Source organism: Pleurodeles waltl, chromosome 4_1 (genome assembly GCF_031143425.1).
Source record: "Pleurodeles waltl isolate 20211129_DDA chromosome 4_1, aPleWal1.hap1.20221129, whole genome shotgun sequence".
NCBI classification, from domain to species: domain Eukaryota; kingdom Metazoa; phylum Chordata; class Amphibia; order Caudata; family Salamandridae; genus Pleurodeles; species Pleurodeles waltl.
The window spans coordinates 28,056,040-28,071,815 of record NC_090442.1 but is presented as its reverse complement, the minus strand read 5'-3'; the positions used below and the strand labels follow the sequence as shown (position 1 = coordinate 28,071,815).

Sequence of the window (15,776 nt, the reverse complement as noted above, 5' to 3'; positions counted from 1 at the left end):
TGATGTCGTCGGCTTTATTGAAGATGAAGTGAGGGCAGGTGTCCGAGGGGGCACCGGAGTGGATTGAGTTCATGGTGGTTTTGGTCTCTTCTGTGTTGATGTGGGTCCAGGCGTTGAGGGTGATGGCTGGGGGTGTGGGTTCAGTGTCGGTCGGCTGGGTCTGGTGTCCGAAGCTGTCGTGTAGGTCGGTAATCTTACGATGGAAGAAGGTGGCGAGGGAGTTGCACAGGTCTTGAGAGGGCGTGATGGCGTTGGTGTTGGCTTTGGGGTTGGAGAACTCTTTTACGATGCTGTTGTGGCTGTTTTTGTCCAGTCTGTCTGTGAAGAAATTCCTTTTGTCTGCGCGGATCAGGTGGTGGTGTTCGCGGGTAGCGTTCTTGAGGGCTGCCATGTTGTCTGCGGTGTGGTCCTTACGCCAGGCTTTCTCGAGGGCGCGACAGGTTTTCTTTGATTCCTTAAGGGTGTCAGAGAACCAGAGAGGTTTTTTGGTGTTGGACTGTCTTGGAAGGCGTCTGAGGGGAGCAAGGTTGTCTGTGCAGTTGGTGATCCAGTTCGTGAGGCTGAGGGCTGCGTCTTTGGGGTCTGCAGCGAAGGTGGGTTGGTTGTCGATGAGCGTGGAGAAAAGCTGTTCTTCGGGGATTTTGTTCCACTGTGGACGAGGGATGGGTTGAGTGTGGAGGTGGCGAGTCTCGCGTCGGAAGGTGAAGTGGACACAACTGTGGTCGGTCCAGTGTAGAGCGGAGGCGTGGCTGAAGGAAACGTGTTTGCTGGCGGAGAAGATGGGGTCGAGCGTGTGCCCGGCGACGTGGGTGGGGGTGTTCACTAGTTGCTTGAGACAGAGGTTGTCGAGCAGTAGGCGGAGGTGTTGGGGTCGTTGTTCTGTTCCAGATGGAAGTTGAGGTCGCCGAGGAGGATGTAGTCTGGCGAGGCGAGGGCGTGCGGGGAGATGAAGTCGGTGATGGAGTCGCTGAAGAGGGCGCGCGGTCCGGGGGGACGGTAGATGAGGGATCCTCTGAGGGTGGTCCTGGGATCTGTGCGGATCTGGAAGTGCAGGTGCTCGGCGGCGAGGGGGGTGTCTTCGGTGGAGGTGGTGACACTGATGGAGTCTTTGAAGACGATGGCGATTCCTCCTCCTACTTGGTTGGTGCGGTCTTTCCTGGAAATCTTGTAGCCTTCGGGGATGGCTATGGCGATGTCGGGGACCGAAGAGGCGTTCATCCAGGTCTCAGTGATGAAGGCGACGTCTGGTGCGGTGGAGTCCAGGAGGTCCCAGAATTCAACGGCGTGCTTGTGGACGGATCGAGCGTTGATCAGGATGTATTTGAGGTGGTTGATGGCGCGTGGGCTGGTGGTCGTGGTAGTTTCGTGGTGGAAGGTAAGTTTGCAGGTGTGACATGCGAAGGGTCCGTGGGTACGTTTCGGGTTAGCTTGGAAGCAGGTGCTGGCACGCCCTGGGTTGAGGGCGTGGAGGGTGGTGGGGTCGTAGCGGTGCAGCGGGGTTTGAGAGTGCCGAGGGCCAGGGGGTCGTGGCGCTGGGCGCGGGCCAGGCGCGGACGGGTGCAGACGGGCTTGCCTTTGGTGCGCCTTTGGGTCAGCTGGGGGCGGGGGACGGGAGTGGGGCGACGAATGGGAGCTGGGGGGGCAGGGGCGTGCAGGAGGTGGCGGCGGAAAAGCGGAGGGAGGGGGACAGGTAGAGGGGAGAAGAGATGGGGGAGGGGGGGTTAAGGGTGGTGGGGGTGAGTTTAGGAAGAAAGTTAGGAAGATAGGGGAGGGGGGTTATAGAGATGGAGGTGAGTGAGGGTGAGAGATAGAGTGAAAGTTAGGAAGATAGGGGAGGGGGGGTTATAGAGGTGGAGGTGGGTGAGGTGAGAGATAGAAGATAGGGGGTTACAGAGATGGAGGTGAGTGAGGGTGAGAGATAGAGTGAAAGGATAGGAAGATAGGGGGGGTTACAGAGGAGGTGGCGAGTGAGGGGGGAAAGATAGAGAGATAGGTAGATAGGGGTGTTACAGAGGGGGTGGCGAGTGAGGGAGGTCAGAGGGACGAGACAGGAGCAGGAGGGCAGGCATGGGAAGAACCAGGAAGCAGGTCAAAGAAGAGGAGGAGCAGAAGAGGGAAGAGCAGAAGACAGAAGAACACAGAAGAAGGTAAAGAGGAAGAGGAGAAGACAGAAGAACACAGAAGAAGGTAAAGAAGAAGAGGAGCCGAAGATCAGAAGATAGAAGAACACAAAAGAAGGTAAAGAAGAAGAGGAGCCGAAGATCAGAAGATAGAAGAACACAGAAGAAGGTAGAGAAGAAGAGGAGCGGAAGAGCAGAAGAGAGAAGAACACAGAAGAAGGTAGAGAAGAAGAGGAGCGGGAGAGCAGAGGAGAGAAGAATACAGAAGAAGGTAAAGAAGAAGAGCAGCGACGAGCGGCAGAGGGAAGAGCCAAGAAGAGGGACAGAGAAGAAGAAAGCACACGCAGGTCGCGGTGCAAAGGAGAGAGAGAGAAGCACACAGATGAAGACAGAAGGCGGGGAGCAGGAAAGAAAGAAGAGTACAGAAGAAGAGCACAGAGGGACAACAGAGATGAAGAAAAGAAGCAGGAGAGGAGGTGAGTAGTGCGGGGCAGGGCGAGGGGCTGGGCGGTGGGGGGGGTACTTACTGTGGATTCGCTGGGCTTGCTAGGAGGTCTCAGGAGCCTGGGCTGGTGGAGCTGCAGCGTCAGGGGGAGCGACCTACCCTTGGGTCACTTGGGTATATGGAACTGAGGTACCCAGGGTATTGGGGTTCCTGGAGATCCCTATGGGCTGCAGCATTTCTTTTGCCACCCATAGGGAGCTCAGACAATTCTTACACAGGCCTGCCACTGCAGCCTGAGTGAAATAACGTCCACGTTATTTCAAAGCCATTTTACACTGCACTTAAGTAACTTATAAGTCACCTATACGTCTAACCCTTACTTGGTGAAGGTTAGGTGCAAAGTTACTAAGTGTGAGGGCACCCTGGCAATAGCCAAGGTGCCCCCACATTGTTCAGGGCAATTTCCCCAGACTTTGTGAGTGCGGGGACACCATTACAGGTGTGCACTACATATAGGTCAATACCTATATGTAGCTTCACAATGGTAACTCCAAACATGGCCATGTAACATCTCTAAGATCATGGAATTGTCCCCCCAAGCCAAATCTGGTATTGGGGTGCCAATCCCATGCATCCCCGGGGCTCCAACATGGACCCCCGGTACTGCCAAACTAGCTCTCTGGGGTTTTCTCTGCAGCTACCGCTGCTGACAACCCTCAGACAGGTTTCTGCCCTCCTGGGGTCTGGGCAGCCCAGCCCCAGGAAGGCAGAACAAAGGATTTCCTCTGAGAAAGGGTGTTACACCCTCTCCCTTTGGAAATAGGTGTTAAGGGCCTGAGAGGAGTAGCCTCTCCTGGCCTCTGGGAATGCTTTGAAGGGCACAGATGGTGCCCTCCTTGCATAAACCAGTCTACACCGGTTCAGGGAGCCCCCGGACCTTGCTCCGGCGTGAAACTGGACAAAGGAAAGGGGAGTGACCACTCCCCTGTCCATCACCATCCCAGGGGTGGTGCCAAGAGCTCCTCCAGTGTGTCCCAGACCTCTGCCATCTTGAATTCAGAGGTGTGAGAGCACAATGGTGACCTCCGAGTGGCCAGTGCCAGCAGGTGATGTCAGAGACCCCTCCTGATAGGCTTTTACCTGGTTAGGTAGCCAATCCTCCTCTGACAGCTATTTAGGGTCTCTCCTGGGGGTTCCTCTTCAGATAACGAATGCAAGAGCTCACCAGAGTTCCTCTGCACTTCTCTCTTCGACTTCTGCCAAGGATCGACCGATGACTGCTCCAGGACGCCTGCAAAACCGCAACAAAGTAGCAAGAAGACTACCAACAACATTGTAGCACCTAATCCTGCCGTCTTTCTTGACTGTTTCCTGGTGGTGGATGCTCTGAGGGCTGCCTGCCTTCACCCTGCACTGGAAACCAAGAAGAAATCTCCCGTGGGTCGACGGAATCTTGCCCCTGCTATAGCAGGCACCAAACTTCTCCATCACTGGTCCTCTGGGTCCCCTCTCATCTTCACGAGCGTGGTCCCTGGAACACAGGAGCTGGATCCAAGTGACCCCGACAGTCCAGTGGTCCTTCTGTCCAAATTTAGTGGAGGTAAGTCCATGCCTCCCCACGCCAGGCAGTAATCCTGTGCACTGTGTGAACTGCAGCTGCTAGGGCTTCTGTGCATTTTTACAAGACTTCCTTTGTGCACAGCACAGCCCAGGTCCCCAGCACTCCGTCCTGTATTGCCCAACTCGCTGAGTTGACCTCGGACTTCGTGGTACCCTCTGCAGTTCACGCAGTACATGGGATTCTTCAGGGTCAAGTTGCTGCTGTGAAGGGGGTCTTGGACAAAGGGGTCCACGTTGAGCCTGGAGTGAAAAGTAGAAAATGGGTGAGTTTGCACCCCATTTCCTTCGATTTCACTATCTCAGAGCAGACGGACTCCCCGCCACTGTCAGCTCAAAAGAAAGGCACTTTGTAATCTGTACAGCGGGAACCTTGTGTGTACTGCCCTCTTACAGATGTTTTTCTCCATGCTGTTGTTGAGATGGTCGGCGAATTCCTGGGGGAGTCAGCCGGATTCTAGTGGTCTCTCATTCAGCAACCCGCCAACATCGTTATTCAGCGGATGGATGCCAAGCTGGCAGCTGGGGAATCTGATGCCATTTCAATGCCGGTACCCTTTCTGCCAAACTCGTAATCTAGCCCTTAGTTACTCTGTGAACACTGGTAAATCATCCACTTTTCTGAAGTGAATAAGATGTGACATGCTCAACAGAACTCTTACTTAAATATCTTGTATGGTGCTATATGCCTTGCTAAGTTTAAAAGGTGGTAAAGAAGAGATGTCTTTTACAGACAAGTAAATATTGTGTATTGGCATTGCATTATGTTTTTCTTTTACTAATTTTAAGTATCTTTACATCCAACAGGAAACAAGCTTTGAATGCATAAAATCATAGTGAATAAAGAAGATAATACTGTAAATCTGCAAAGAATGTTAAAAAATAATGAGCTCCAGTATTCAGGAAAACATCAGCAGAGACGGAAGAAACTGAACATAAACTGGCAGATCCTGGAAGAGGCTGCCAAAGAAAATGCAGTGATTGTAAGGACGTGAGCTGTGTACCTCCATGCCACAAGACTAAGGTAACAACACTGACAAACCACCTATTGTGTAAACAGGTATCCAATACCTGCTTTGATCATGGCATCAGTGTGATGTGGCTACAGCGGTGCTCTGATAATAAACCACCACTGAATGCTCTAGATGTATTGTAAACTCTTTCTGGACAAACCACGAGAACCAGAGAAAAGAACAATGGAGTGGAGCCAAACAACTGAAGGTTAAGATAAGTTCTGCTGTCTGAAATACAAACTGCTGTACCAATTTCCACAAGAAGGAGGAAAAATCTTTACCCAAAAGCATTATCCAATGTAAAGACACAATCACCCAAAATACAAGGCGTACCCATATTATAAGTGTGACAACTATTTAATGATCATATTACTTTATTCTTAAACCGGAAATCAAATGTACAAAATATCACAATCATACGGAGAATGTGAGAAAAACACAAGTTGTTTATCAACCATGTTGGCTCAGCAAGAAACACAGTCATGGGATGTAGACAAACAAATCCCTGACCCACGGACACTAACCAAGAAAGAAAAGTCATACACATTCAACAAGACCTTTAGTTTGTCTTGAGTACTAAAGCACCATCAGCAAACACACAAAGGAGAAAAACAATTCAACTGCACTGAATGTGTGAAGAGTTTTAGTCAATTATCACACTTAAAAGATCATCAGCGAACACACACAGGAGAAAAGCCATTTAGGTGCACTGAATGTGTGAAGAGCTTTAGTCAATCAGGACACCTAAAACAGCATCAAAGAACACACACAGGAGAAAAACCATACCACTGCAGTGATTGTGGAAGTAGTTTTAGTGAATCAACAAGTCTCAGGATTCATCAGCGTATGCACACCGGGGAAAAAACATTCAAGTGCAGTGAATGTGAGAAAACCTTCAGTCAATTAGCACACCTACAACGGCATCAGAGGACACACACAGGGGAAAAACCATTCAAGTGCAGTGAATGTGGAAAGAGCTTTAGTCAGATATCAGATCTCCGAAGACATCAGCGAATACACACAGGGGAGAAACCATATAATTGCAGTGAACGTGTGAAGAGCTTTTGTCAATTATCAGAGCTCCAACTACATCACCGAACACACACAGGGGAGAAACCATACCACTGCAGTGAAGCGCTTTAGTCGGTTATCACACTTTCAAAGACATCAGCAAACACACACAGGGGAAAAACCATACCATTGCAGTAAATGTGGAAGTAGTTTTATTGACTCTTCAGCATTAAAGAATCATCATCCAACACACACAGGAGAAAAGCCTTTTGAGTGCACTGAATGTGTGAAATGCTTTAGTCAACTATTAGATCACCAAAGACATCAGCAAATACACTCAGGGGAAAACCATACCATCGTAGTGAATGTGTGAAGAGCTTTAGAAAACTATCGGAGCTCCAAAAACATATGCGAACACACACGGGGGAAAAACCATACCATTGCATTCAATGTGTGAAGAGCTTTAGTCGGTTATCATACCTCTAAAGCCATCAGCAAATACACACAAGAAAAACCATACCATTGCAGTGAATGTGGAATTAGTTTTAGTTACTCATCAACATTAAGGAATCATCAACGAACAAAGGGAAAGCCTTTCAAATGCACTGAATGTATGAAGAGCTTTTGTCAATTATTAGATCTTCAAAAACATCAGTGAACAGATAGTGTAAAGCTATTCAAGTGCGGTGAATGTGTGAAGAGATGTTGATTACTAAACGTACAAAGATATCAGCGAACACCCAAACATCAATGAACACATAAATGAATAACCATAGAGATGAAGTGACTTTAGCAAGAAATTAAATACATATCAACAATAATACTGACCCACCCTAGGACATACACAGAAGCAAAAAGGTACAGTTAATGTGAGATGAAGGAATCATAGAGAATTATAAAATTACAGCTATGTGGGACAGTCAAATACCAGATGATAAAAGACCCGACTAGTAGGGAAGAAGAAAAACTTAGATATTTGTAAAACTTTAAATGTGTTTGTTTTCAGTGACTAGTCATTTCCCACCACATAGAAGAAAAGACATTGAATACCAGGGAAAGCATTGGGACATGAGCACCATGTGGACTAACAGAAAAGAAACATTCTATCTTCGGTCAAGTAGAGTTACTAATAAAAACTTCCAGTAAGTGATTCACGGTTAGATTAATTGTATATAAATATATTTTATTGATTTATTTTTTACAGAGCATCATTCAACCAAGTCCTAACTGGTGAAAAGACACAATCATTGCATGATGGCAAAATTAATGATGGCGAAAGAGCTGTTGAAACTTTTAGTTCTTAATAGGTTTCTTAAGGAGTAAACATTCCTGCTCTTATGAGCTAGAATCCAGAATTATTGACTCCCTGCTTCACATTTCTGGAACCTTGGCACTGGGAAAAAAGAAATATGGATTCGGAAGAGAATGGTGAAAAGGAAACCTCATTTTGTATAAACTCAGTTGGTGAATACATGGACTTTGAGTATTTAAGGGTTTGTTTTTTGTCTGAACACCCCTGCAAAGATCATATCCAGAATGTTACTCTACCTAGGTCAAACTAACTGAGTATTTTCGTCTTTTCTTTATAATATGGGAGACTGTTCCTTCAAACCCCTGAAAGAACACAAAGGGGGTTATTCTAACTTTGGAGGAGTGTTAATCCGTCCCAAAAGTGACGGTAAAGTGACGGATATACCACCAGCCGTATTACGAGTTCCATAGGATATAATGGACTCGTAATACGGCTGGTGGTAAATCCGTCACTTTTCCGTCACTTTTGGGACGGATTAACACCTCCTCCAAAGTTAGAATAACCCCCAAAGTTCTAATATTCTACCAAAGGCAATCCTTGTAGCTACATTCCTGGCAAACTGAGTAGGACCTGCTTGCTGCTTGAGTTGTTGTCAAATATAACTTGTAGACAAGAATTCAGTGGGCTCCTCTGTGGGCTAGTAATTCTATATTCCTATGGAGCTTAACTTTAAAAACTTTGCACTTGTATAGCGCACTACTCACCCGTTAGGGTCTCAAGGGGCTGTACGCATACCGCTGCAGAACCCCTCCTGGCTTTTCCCTGTGAGGTGCCCACTCCTGGACAGCCCCAGGGTGAAGCCAAGCATCCAAGCACTGTGAGGGCCATTGTGGAGATTAAGCAAGCTATTGCCCAGAGTTACAGAGTGCAAACCCATTAATTAGATTAGGCACTGAGGTGAGAATTATCTGGTCCAAGGGAATTGAGCCCAAGACCCACTGAGGTGGGAATTGAACGCTGGTCTTGGACCAGATCTCTACATCAGGGTCTGCCGCTCTAACCATTGTGCCACACTTCTCCAATAAATTTATATACCTCTGTATTGGAATTAAATGCTGTCCTGTACTGGGCTAAGATATGAGCAAGTAACCTGTACTGATGTATGGTTTTGTTACCTGATGAAACCTTCTGCGATTCTTGGGATAAAATTAACTGAATTTGTTAGAGAATCTTTTTTGACACTATATGTAAGTGATAAGAACAGGGATCTGGGACATCTCACAGTTTATTTTGCTAAAATATCAGTGTGGCATACTCTCATTTAATGTGCATATTTAACAAGTATTTTTAGAAGGTAGAGAACCATATTACAAAATTAATACAATTTAATAAAAATAACTAGAGTGAGGCTGAGTCATTTGACATTATTTGGTGAACCAAAACATTTGAAAAAAAAAAAATTGGGATATAAAAATTAATGTTTTTGTTTTTTGCGAATGAGCAAACCAAGGAACCTCAAAACCTTTTTATTTGTTTGCCCCTGGTTCTCTTCAAAACAACTGAAATGTTTATATAGCGGGTGTGAAATACAGATGGATCACTTACTACCCTACGTCTATGTTTGGTAGACTGGAATGAGTTCACTTTCAGAACTTGGATATTAAGCAATTACACACCGTTAGATGCCAGAATTAGCATAGTACATCCGTGGAGCTAGAGGCCTGTCCATCTTGGCATGTTTGCGAACCAAACACAGTTGAGAATCTCAGCACATATAATTAAGGCCACGTCCTAGTGATATGGCCACCTGTCTTGTGTAACATTGGCCTGTCCACCTAGCCTCGGGTCACTGGGGATGTTTGACTAATTTAAGTGGTTGGTTGATAAGACATCTGTTGCTAGCTTTGACTGCAGATGTGCAGCACAAAAAGGCTGATGGACGGAGTGCTGAACAATGCAAACACTCAGCCCCAGTCACAGATCTGGGTTTTCTCCATCATTCTTTTGCTCGCCATGCCACCCCAGTTTGGACCCAGCCATATGCAAATCAGTCTTGTCCCTGTTCCCCATGGGAACAGTGCAGCCCGAACTGCCAGGCCAGGTCCTCCCTGGACCGAAAACAAGCATCTTGAGACTGGTTTCAGGGTATCACCCTTCATCAGCCAGGTTAGCTTGAATCCAGTGGCACAGTGAGCAAGGGACCCACGTCTGGGAATACCCTGCCCACTTAGGGCAACTTAAGCAACACAAAAGGATGATGGACAGAGTGTTGAAACTTTTCAAACACTCACCCCAGTCACAGATCTGGGTTTAATCCATTGTTCTTTTGCTCGCCATTCTACCCCATTTTCGACCCAGCCATATAACAAGGTACAGTCAGTCGCTGTGACGCCGAGACAACAGATAACAGAGCGTCAATTTGCCAACAGTCATGCACTGATTTAAAAAAAAAAAGCTAGTGTGGGAAGCTAATAATATGTAATCATTTTTTCTCTTAACATCAGATGATGAGGACGTTCTGTACTAATTGGCAAAAGGTATAAAACCAAAAATGAAACTACAGAGGAATTGTCTAAGTTTGTGAGTTTTATGTCAAAAAGTGACTTCATTAGCCTAACACTTCATGACACACCCAGGTTGGAGGATACTGCTGGTACACATTTCTCAGGCTTTCATTTACCTACTGGTGTGATAAACTCTGGAATCCTTTTAGCTAGTGTGTGTATCCTTGGATGTTTAATCAAATATTCAATCATTTTTAGATGTGAGATGTAACTTTTCATTTGGATTCAGCAGTTCCTTCTTTCCTTATCAGTGTTTATGAATTGATTAGTTAGTTTAAATTGCATTTTAGTCATTGATGTATTATTCTACTCTGTTGATGTATCAATTTCATGGAATATACATTAACTCTAAAACAAATCTTGATTGATTCATTCACTCAGTCAGCTAGCTCTTCTGTGATTTTCTACAACCTGCCTAAGAAGTCGGTGACTGCCATGGTATCACAGGGTCAAGTGCTGATGCTAGTCTACTTGACCCAGTTTGCGGAACCATAGTAGGATCAGAAGCAAAAACATCCGCCCCCTCTGCCCCCAGCTGAGAGTTCATAGCCCTGCTTGCTGCCCCCCTGAATGGGGTCTGATGATTTGTTAAGCGTTAGTGTCGGGCCTGCAAACCTGGATGTGCTCCAGTAAATAACTCTTAAGCCAATCATCTGCCTTTGCAGACAGCAATGTTTGTTGAAACCACATAAGAATGTTTTACAAAGACCAATGCTTGTTTAAGACCAATGCTTGTATAAGACCAATGCTTGTTTACAACACATGCTGCTCAAGCCTCTAGTATCCCTGTGACTCAGACTGGGTGTGGCCTGATGAAGCAGGTATTTAAACCACACCCAGCCTGAGTGAATTGCTTGATGTAAAGGTCACCGGCTGCTGAGAAGGAGTCTCTGCTTCCCCACATTTGATCTTCACTTTCCGTCCTGTATCTTGGACGCTGCTTCTAGGGAGAGGAAGAGATGGAGAGAATTAACTACTAAAAAGGCAGTAACTCGCGGTAACACGCTCAAAACACATTTATTTGTGAAAACCTAACATTTGCGGACTTGATATTCAACAGTTGGATGTTTCGGAACGCAGTGGGCCTAAGAAGGTACATCATTGGCTTTTAAGGTTACTGGGATGCTCGCTATTAGAACTGGGGTCTCTAGTTGGTAGGGGTATACACCCTTGTCCAAGTAGGGACCACAATTCTAGTCAGGGTAAGTCACAATACAATCCAAATCATCCTGTGCCCACCCTCTAGTAGCCTGGAACTGAGCAGTCAGGCTTAACTTAGAAGGCAATGTGTAAAGTATTTGTGCAATAAATCATATAGTAACCCAGGGAAAACACCACAAAAATACACCACACAGATTTAGAAAAATAGATAGTATTTGTTTGAATAAAATAAGATCAAAATGACAAAGATCCAATAAGCACAAAATGAAATATCACTTTTAAAAGTTTTAAAAGAGTCTCAATCCTTAGAAAGCAAAAGTTGTTTCTTTGTAACACACAGTACTTGGGATGCGTGAAAAATAACGACGCATGAGGCCGCAGAGGAGGAGATGCATGGAAAAATAAGGTGTTGCATCAGATTTTCCGGTGCAGCGCAGATGATGCATTGTTTCTTTTCAAACTGCAAGGGCTTGCGTAGTTTTTTAGGTGAGCATTCTTGGTTCCTCACTGCAGTGCAGGGATATTTTGACGCCCAGGGAAAATGCATTGAAAATCCTTGATGCGCTGGCAGAAGGAGCAGGCGCTGCGTCAATCCTATAGGCGGTGCATCGAATCATCTGTCGCAAGGCAGGTACTGTGTCGAATTCTCCGTCGGGAAGTCTGTGCTGGGTCATTCCGGTCAGCAGTGCGGCGATTTCCCAGCTGTGATGCAGGCTTTTCGTTGATTTCTGCAAGGGTTCCATCGATTTTTGACACACAAGGAGTCCTTCCAGCAGAGTCAGAGGCCGGTAGGGCAGCAGGGCAACGAGCGGGGCAGCACTCCTTCTCAGCAAAGCAGTCTAGATGAGTCCTTGGGCAGCCAGGCAGTTCCTCTTACAGAGTGCTGGTGTAGGTCCAGAAGTGTCTGAGTTGGTGGGGTCAGAGATCCAGTTTATATACCCAAAGATGCCTTTGAAGTGGGAGAGACTTCAAAGAATGGTTTGGAAGTGCACTAGTTCTCCTTTTAGCCCGGCCCTGTCTGTCAGGATCCCTGTGGGGAGTAAGTCCTTTGTGTGAGGGCAGGCCACTGGCCTTTGAAATGTAAGTATAAGCCCTTCCACCCTTCCTGCCTAGGAACACCCATTCAATATGCAGATGAATGCAGATGTAACTGAGTGTCCTGTGTTTGCGGTTGTCTGGGTGGAATGCACAAGGGGAGCTGTCAACCAGCACAGACCAGACGTTGATAGGAGACAGGCTATAGGCACAGATGGCAGTCAGTGCAGACAAAATGCCCACTTTCTTAAAAGTGGCGTTTCTAAAATAGTAATATTCAATCCAACTTCACCAGTAAGCAGGATTTTCTATTACCTTTCTGGCAATACTAGACATGACAGAGCCACTCCTTCCAGATCAGAATCTACCACTCAAAAGTATATGATGGCAGTTCTAATGTTAGTCTATGAGAGGAGCAGGCCTCACAGTAGAGGAAAACAGATTTAGGAGTTTTCACTACTAGGACATGTAAAACACATAAGTACATGTCCACCCTTTTACCTACATAGCACCCTGCCCTATGGGTTACCTGGGACCTACCTTAGGAGTGACGTATGTAGAGAAAGGGGAGTTTAATGCTTGGCAAGTAGTTGTAAATGCCAAGACGAAGTGGCAGTGGAACTGCACAGACAGGGCCAGCAATTGTACGCCTGAGATCTGATTAAGGGGCTTCTTATGTAGGTGGCACAATCAGTGCTGCAGGGCCACTAGTAGAATTTAATTTACAGGCCCTGGGCACATGTAGTGCACGTTACTAGGGACTTACAAGTAAACTAAATATGCCAATTGGGTATGAGCCAATGTTACCATGTTTTTAGGGAGAGAGCAAATGCACTTTAGCGGTGGACAGCAGTAGTAAAGTGCGCAGAGTCCTAAAACCTGCAAAAACAGTGTCAGAAAATGGAGGGAGGTAGGCAAAAAGTTGGGGGATGACCACCCCAAGGTTGTCAGGTCTAACACTCGCCGCTAGTCTAATAATAACGCTTATTATTATTGCTTACTATATATTGCAGAAAGGAAATTATTTTGTGCAATTATTATAAAAATGATGTACTGTGAATACGTTTGTTATCGATAAGTTTAATATGACCTTTGCATAATTCTAAATTGATGCTGATGATATGGAGCATTTTGTGTACAGCCTGAAACGTTGTTATTGCTATGCTCAACTTACACTGTGATGTTACAGTGATAAAACCAATTGCCTGTGTTTTTTACATTAACCGTATGTTCCCAGAGTGATGCAAATCTTGTACTGTGATCTTTTGATATTAACTCGATGTTCCCAGAGTGATGCAAACTTTGCACCGTGATCTTTTGATATTAACCCTTTGTTTTCAGAGTGATCAAAATACTGAACGGTGTTCCTTGGAATTTACGTAGAGTGTGGTAATTAACCCATGAATGTCTGCAAACCCTAATTACCTGGGGATTTGTTGTCTATGAAGTCGAGTGAGTCAGCATATTGGGAAATATCAGCAAAGTGAATCAAGCAAGGTATTGACGGAACTTCAAGAACATTTAGGTAGGCGTTAATTGAGTTGACTTGGGACCAGTCTGAAGATCACAGTACTCTAGGAGATTCAAGGTTCTTATTTATTTACAGGTAATCCACATTGTTTCCTGAAAATTCCTAGAGAGAGGGAGAGCCATGTAAAGCAGTAAAGGGAACCCTAACAGGTACACCTAGCTTGCACATAGTAGTTTAAGACTGGTATATCCATGGGTTATGAATAATGATTTGTTTGACTGATGTGTAATTTATCACAGGAAATTCTGGCTCTTCGAAAAACAACACTCATGTGCATTTAAGTGGGAGGCAAGCAACGTCTAGGGTAAATTGTGAATAAGCAACTTGGTCAACACTGTGGCCCTAATTACGACCCTGGCGGTCGGTGATAAAGTGGCAGTCATACCGCCAACAGGCCAAACGGTAATTACGGGCAAATTATGACCATGGCGGAAAGATCTCCGAAAGACCGCCAATGTACCACACCAACCGCCAGGGCAGAAATAACAAGCACCACGGCGGTAGCCGCCTACAGCCAGGTGGAAGTCAAATTCCGCCCACCATATTACAACAACACAATCCGCCACCTTTTCCGGGGCGGTACCAACGAAATCGAAAAGCCTGGCAGAAGCACTGCACAGAAGTGAAAGGACTCACCATTGGAGACAAAGGGAAGAACCACGCCGCCATGGAACCCGAACTGCATGTATTTCCGATGATATTCTACGTTCTGCTCCAACACGAACACCAGCGTCAGCGAAGACGACGACGGTGAGTACAGCCACTTAGCACACAAGGGAGAGGGGGAGGAAGACAAGAGTGACACACACGCGCACCACACACACCCCGCTGGGATCCCCGCTCTTGTGCAAGTGCTATCTGTACTCCATTTCCTGGCAACTGGTTCTTTCCAAGTGACAGTGGGCTTGGCAGCAGGAATGTCACAGCCAATGTTTTCAAACGTGCTGACAAGAGTCTTGTCTGCCCTGATAAAACACATGTGCAGGTACATTGTTTTGCCCCAGGTTGAGGACTTGGCCACAGTGAAGGCCGAGTTTTATGCAATGGGACATATCCCCAACATTGTTGTGCGACTGATGGAACACATATTGCATTTGTCCCACCCCGGCAGAATGAACAGGTGTTCAGGAATCGTTAGAGTTTCCACTCCATGAATGTTCAGATGGTATGCTTGGTCGGACCAGTACATCTCCCACATCAATACTAGGTATCCTGGGTCGGTGCATGATGCCTTTGTCCTGAGGAATAGCAGCATCCCAAATGTGATGGCCAAACTACAGAGGCACAGGGTGTGGCTAATAGGTGAGCCCTGGTTCCCACCGAGTAGATGTTGGTGTATGGGTATGGTGTTGGCCTTATAGGATAGTGTGTGGCTAAATGTTGTCCCTCAATATTTGCAGGTGCCTCTGGTTACCCAAACCTTTCATGGCTGCTGACCCCTGTGAGGAATGCCAGGACAAGGGCAGAAGAACATTATAATGAGGCACATGGGCGAACCAGAAGGATCATTGAAAGGACCTTTGGCCTCCTGAAGGCCAGGTTCTGGTGCCGCCATTTAACAGGTGGATCCCTGTGCTACTCACCCAAGAAGGTCGGCCAGATAGTGGTGGCATGCTGCATGTTGCACAAACTGGCCCTCAAACGCCATGTCCCTTTTCTGCAGGAAGAGGAGACTGGAGGTGCCCGTGTGGCAGCAGTAGACCCTGTGGACAGTGAGGATGACGTGGCAGAGGATGAGGACAACAGAACATCGGTTATTCAACAATACTTCCAATGACACACAGGTAGGACAGTGTAACTTTACATTTCAATGACTTTGGTTGTAATCTGTGTGGCAATGGCATGCTGATATTTCCCACTTCTATGCCCACTTACTGTTTCCTCTGGCAATTCATTTTGCAGATGTTGGTGATTTGACAAATACTCCTGGTGTGATCACTACAGCCAGCTACAGGTCATTCATCTATGCTCATTCTATGTACAGTTCATTTTCAATGTTTTTACCTGTTTCAATCAATACATATTTG

At 46.2% G+C, this 15,776-nt stretch overlaps 1 pseudogene; it reads left to right on the top strand.

Annotated features, from left to right (window-relative positions):
* Positions 1–6,737, top strand: part of LOC138286942 (zinc finger protein 850-like) — a 31,372-nt pseudogene extending 24,635 nt beyond the window's left edge.
* Positions 6,738–15,776: the final 9,039 nt, after the last annotated feature.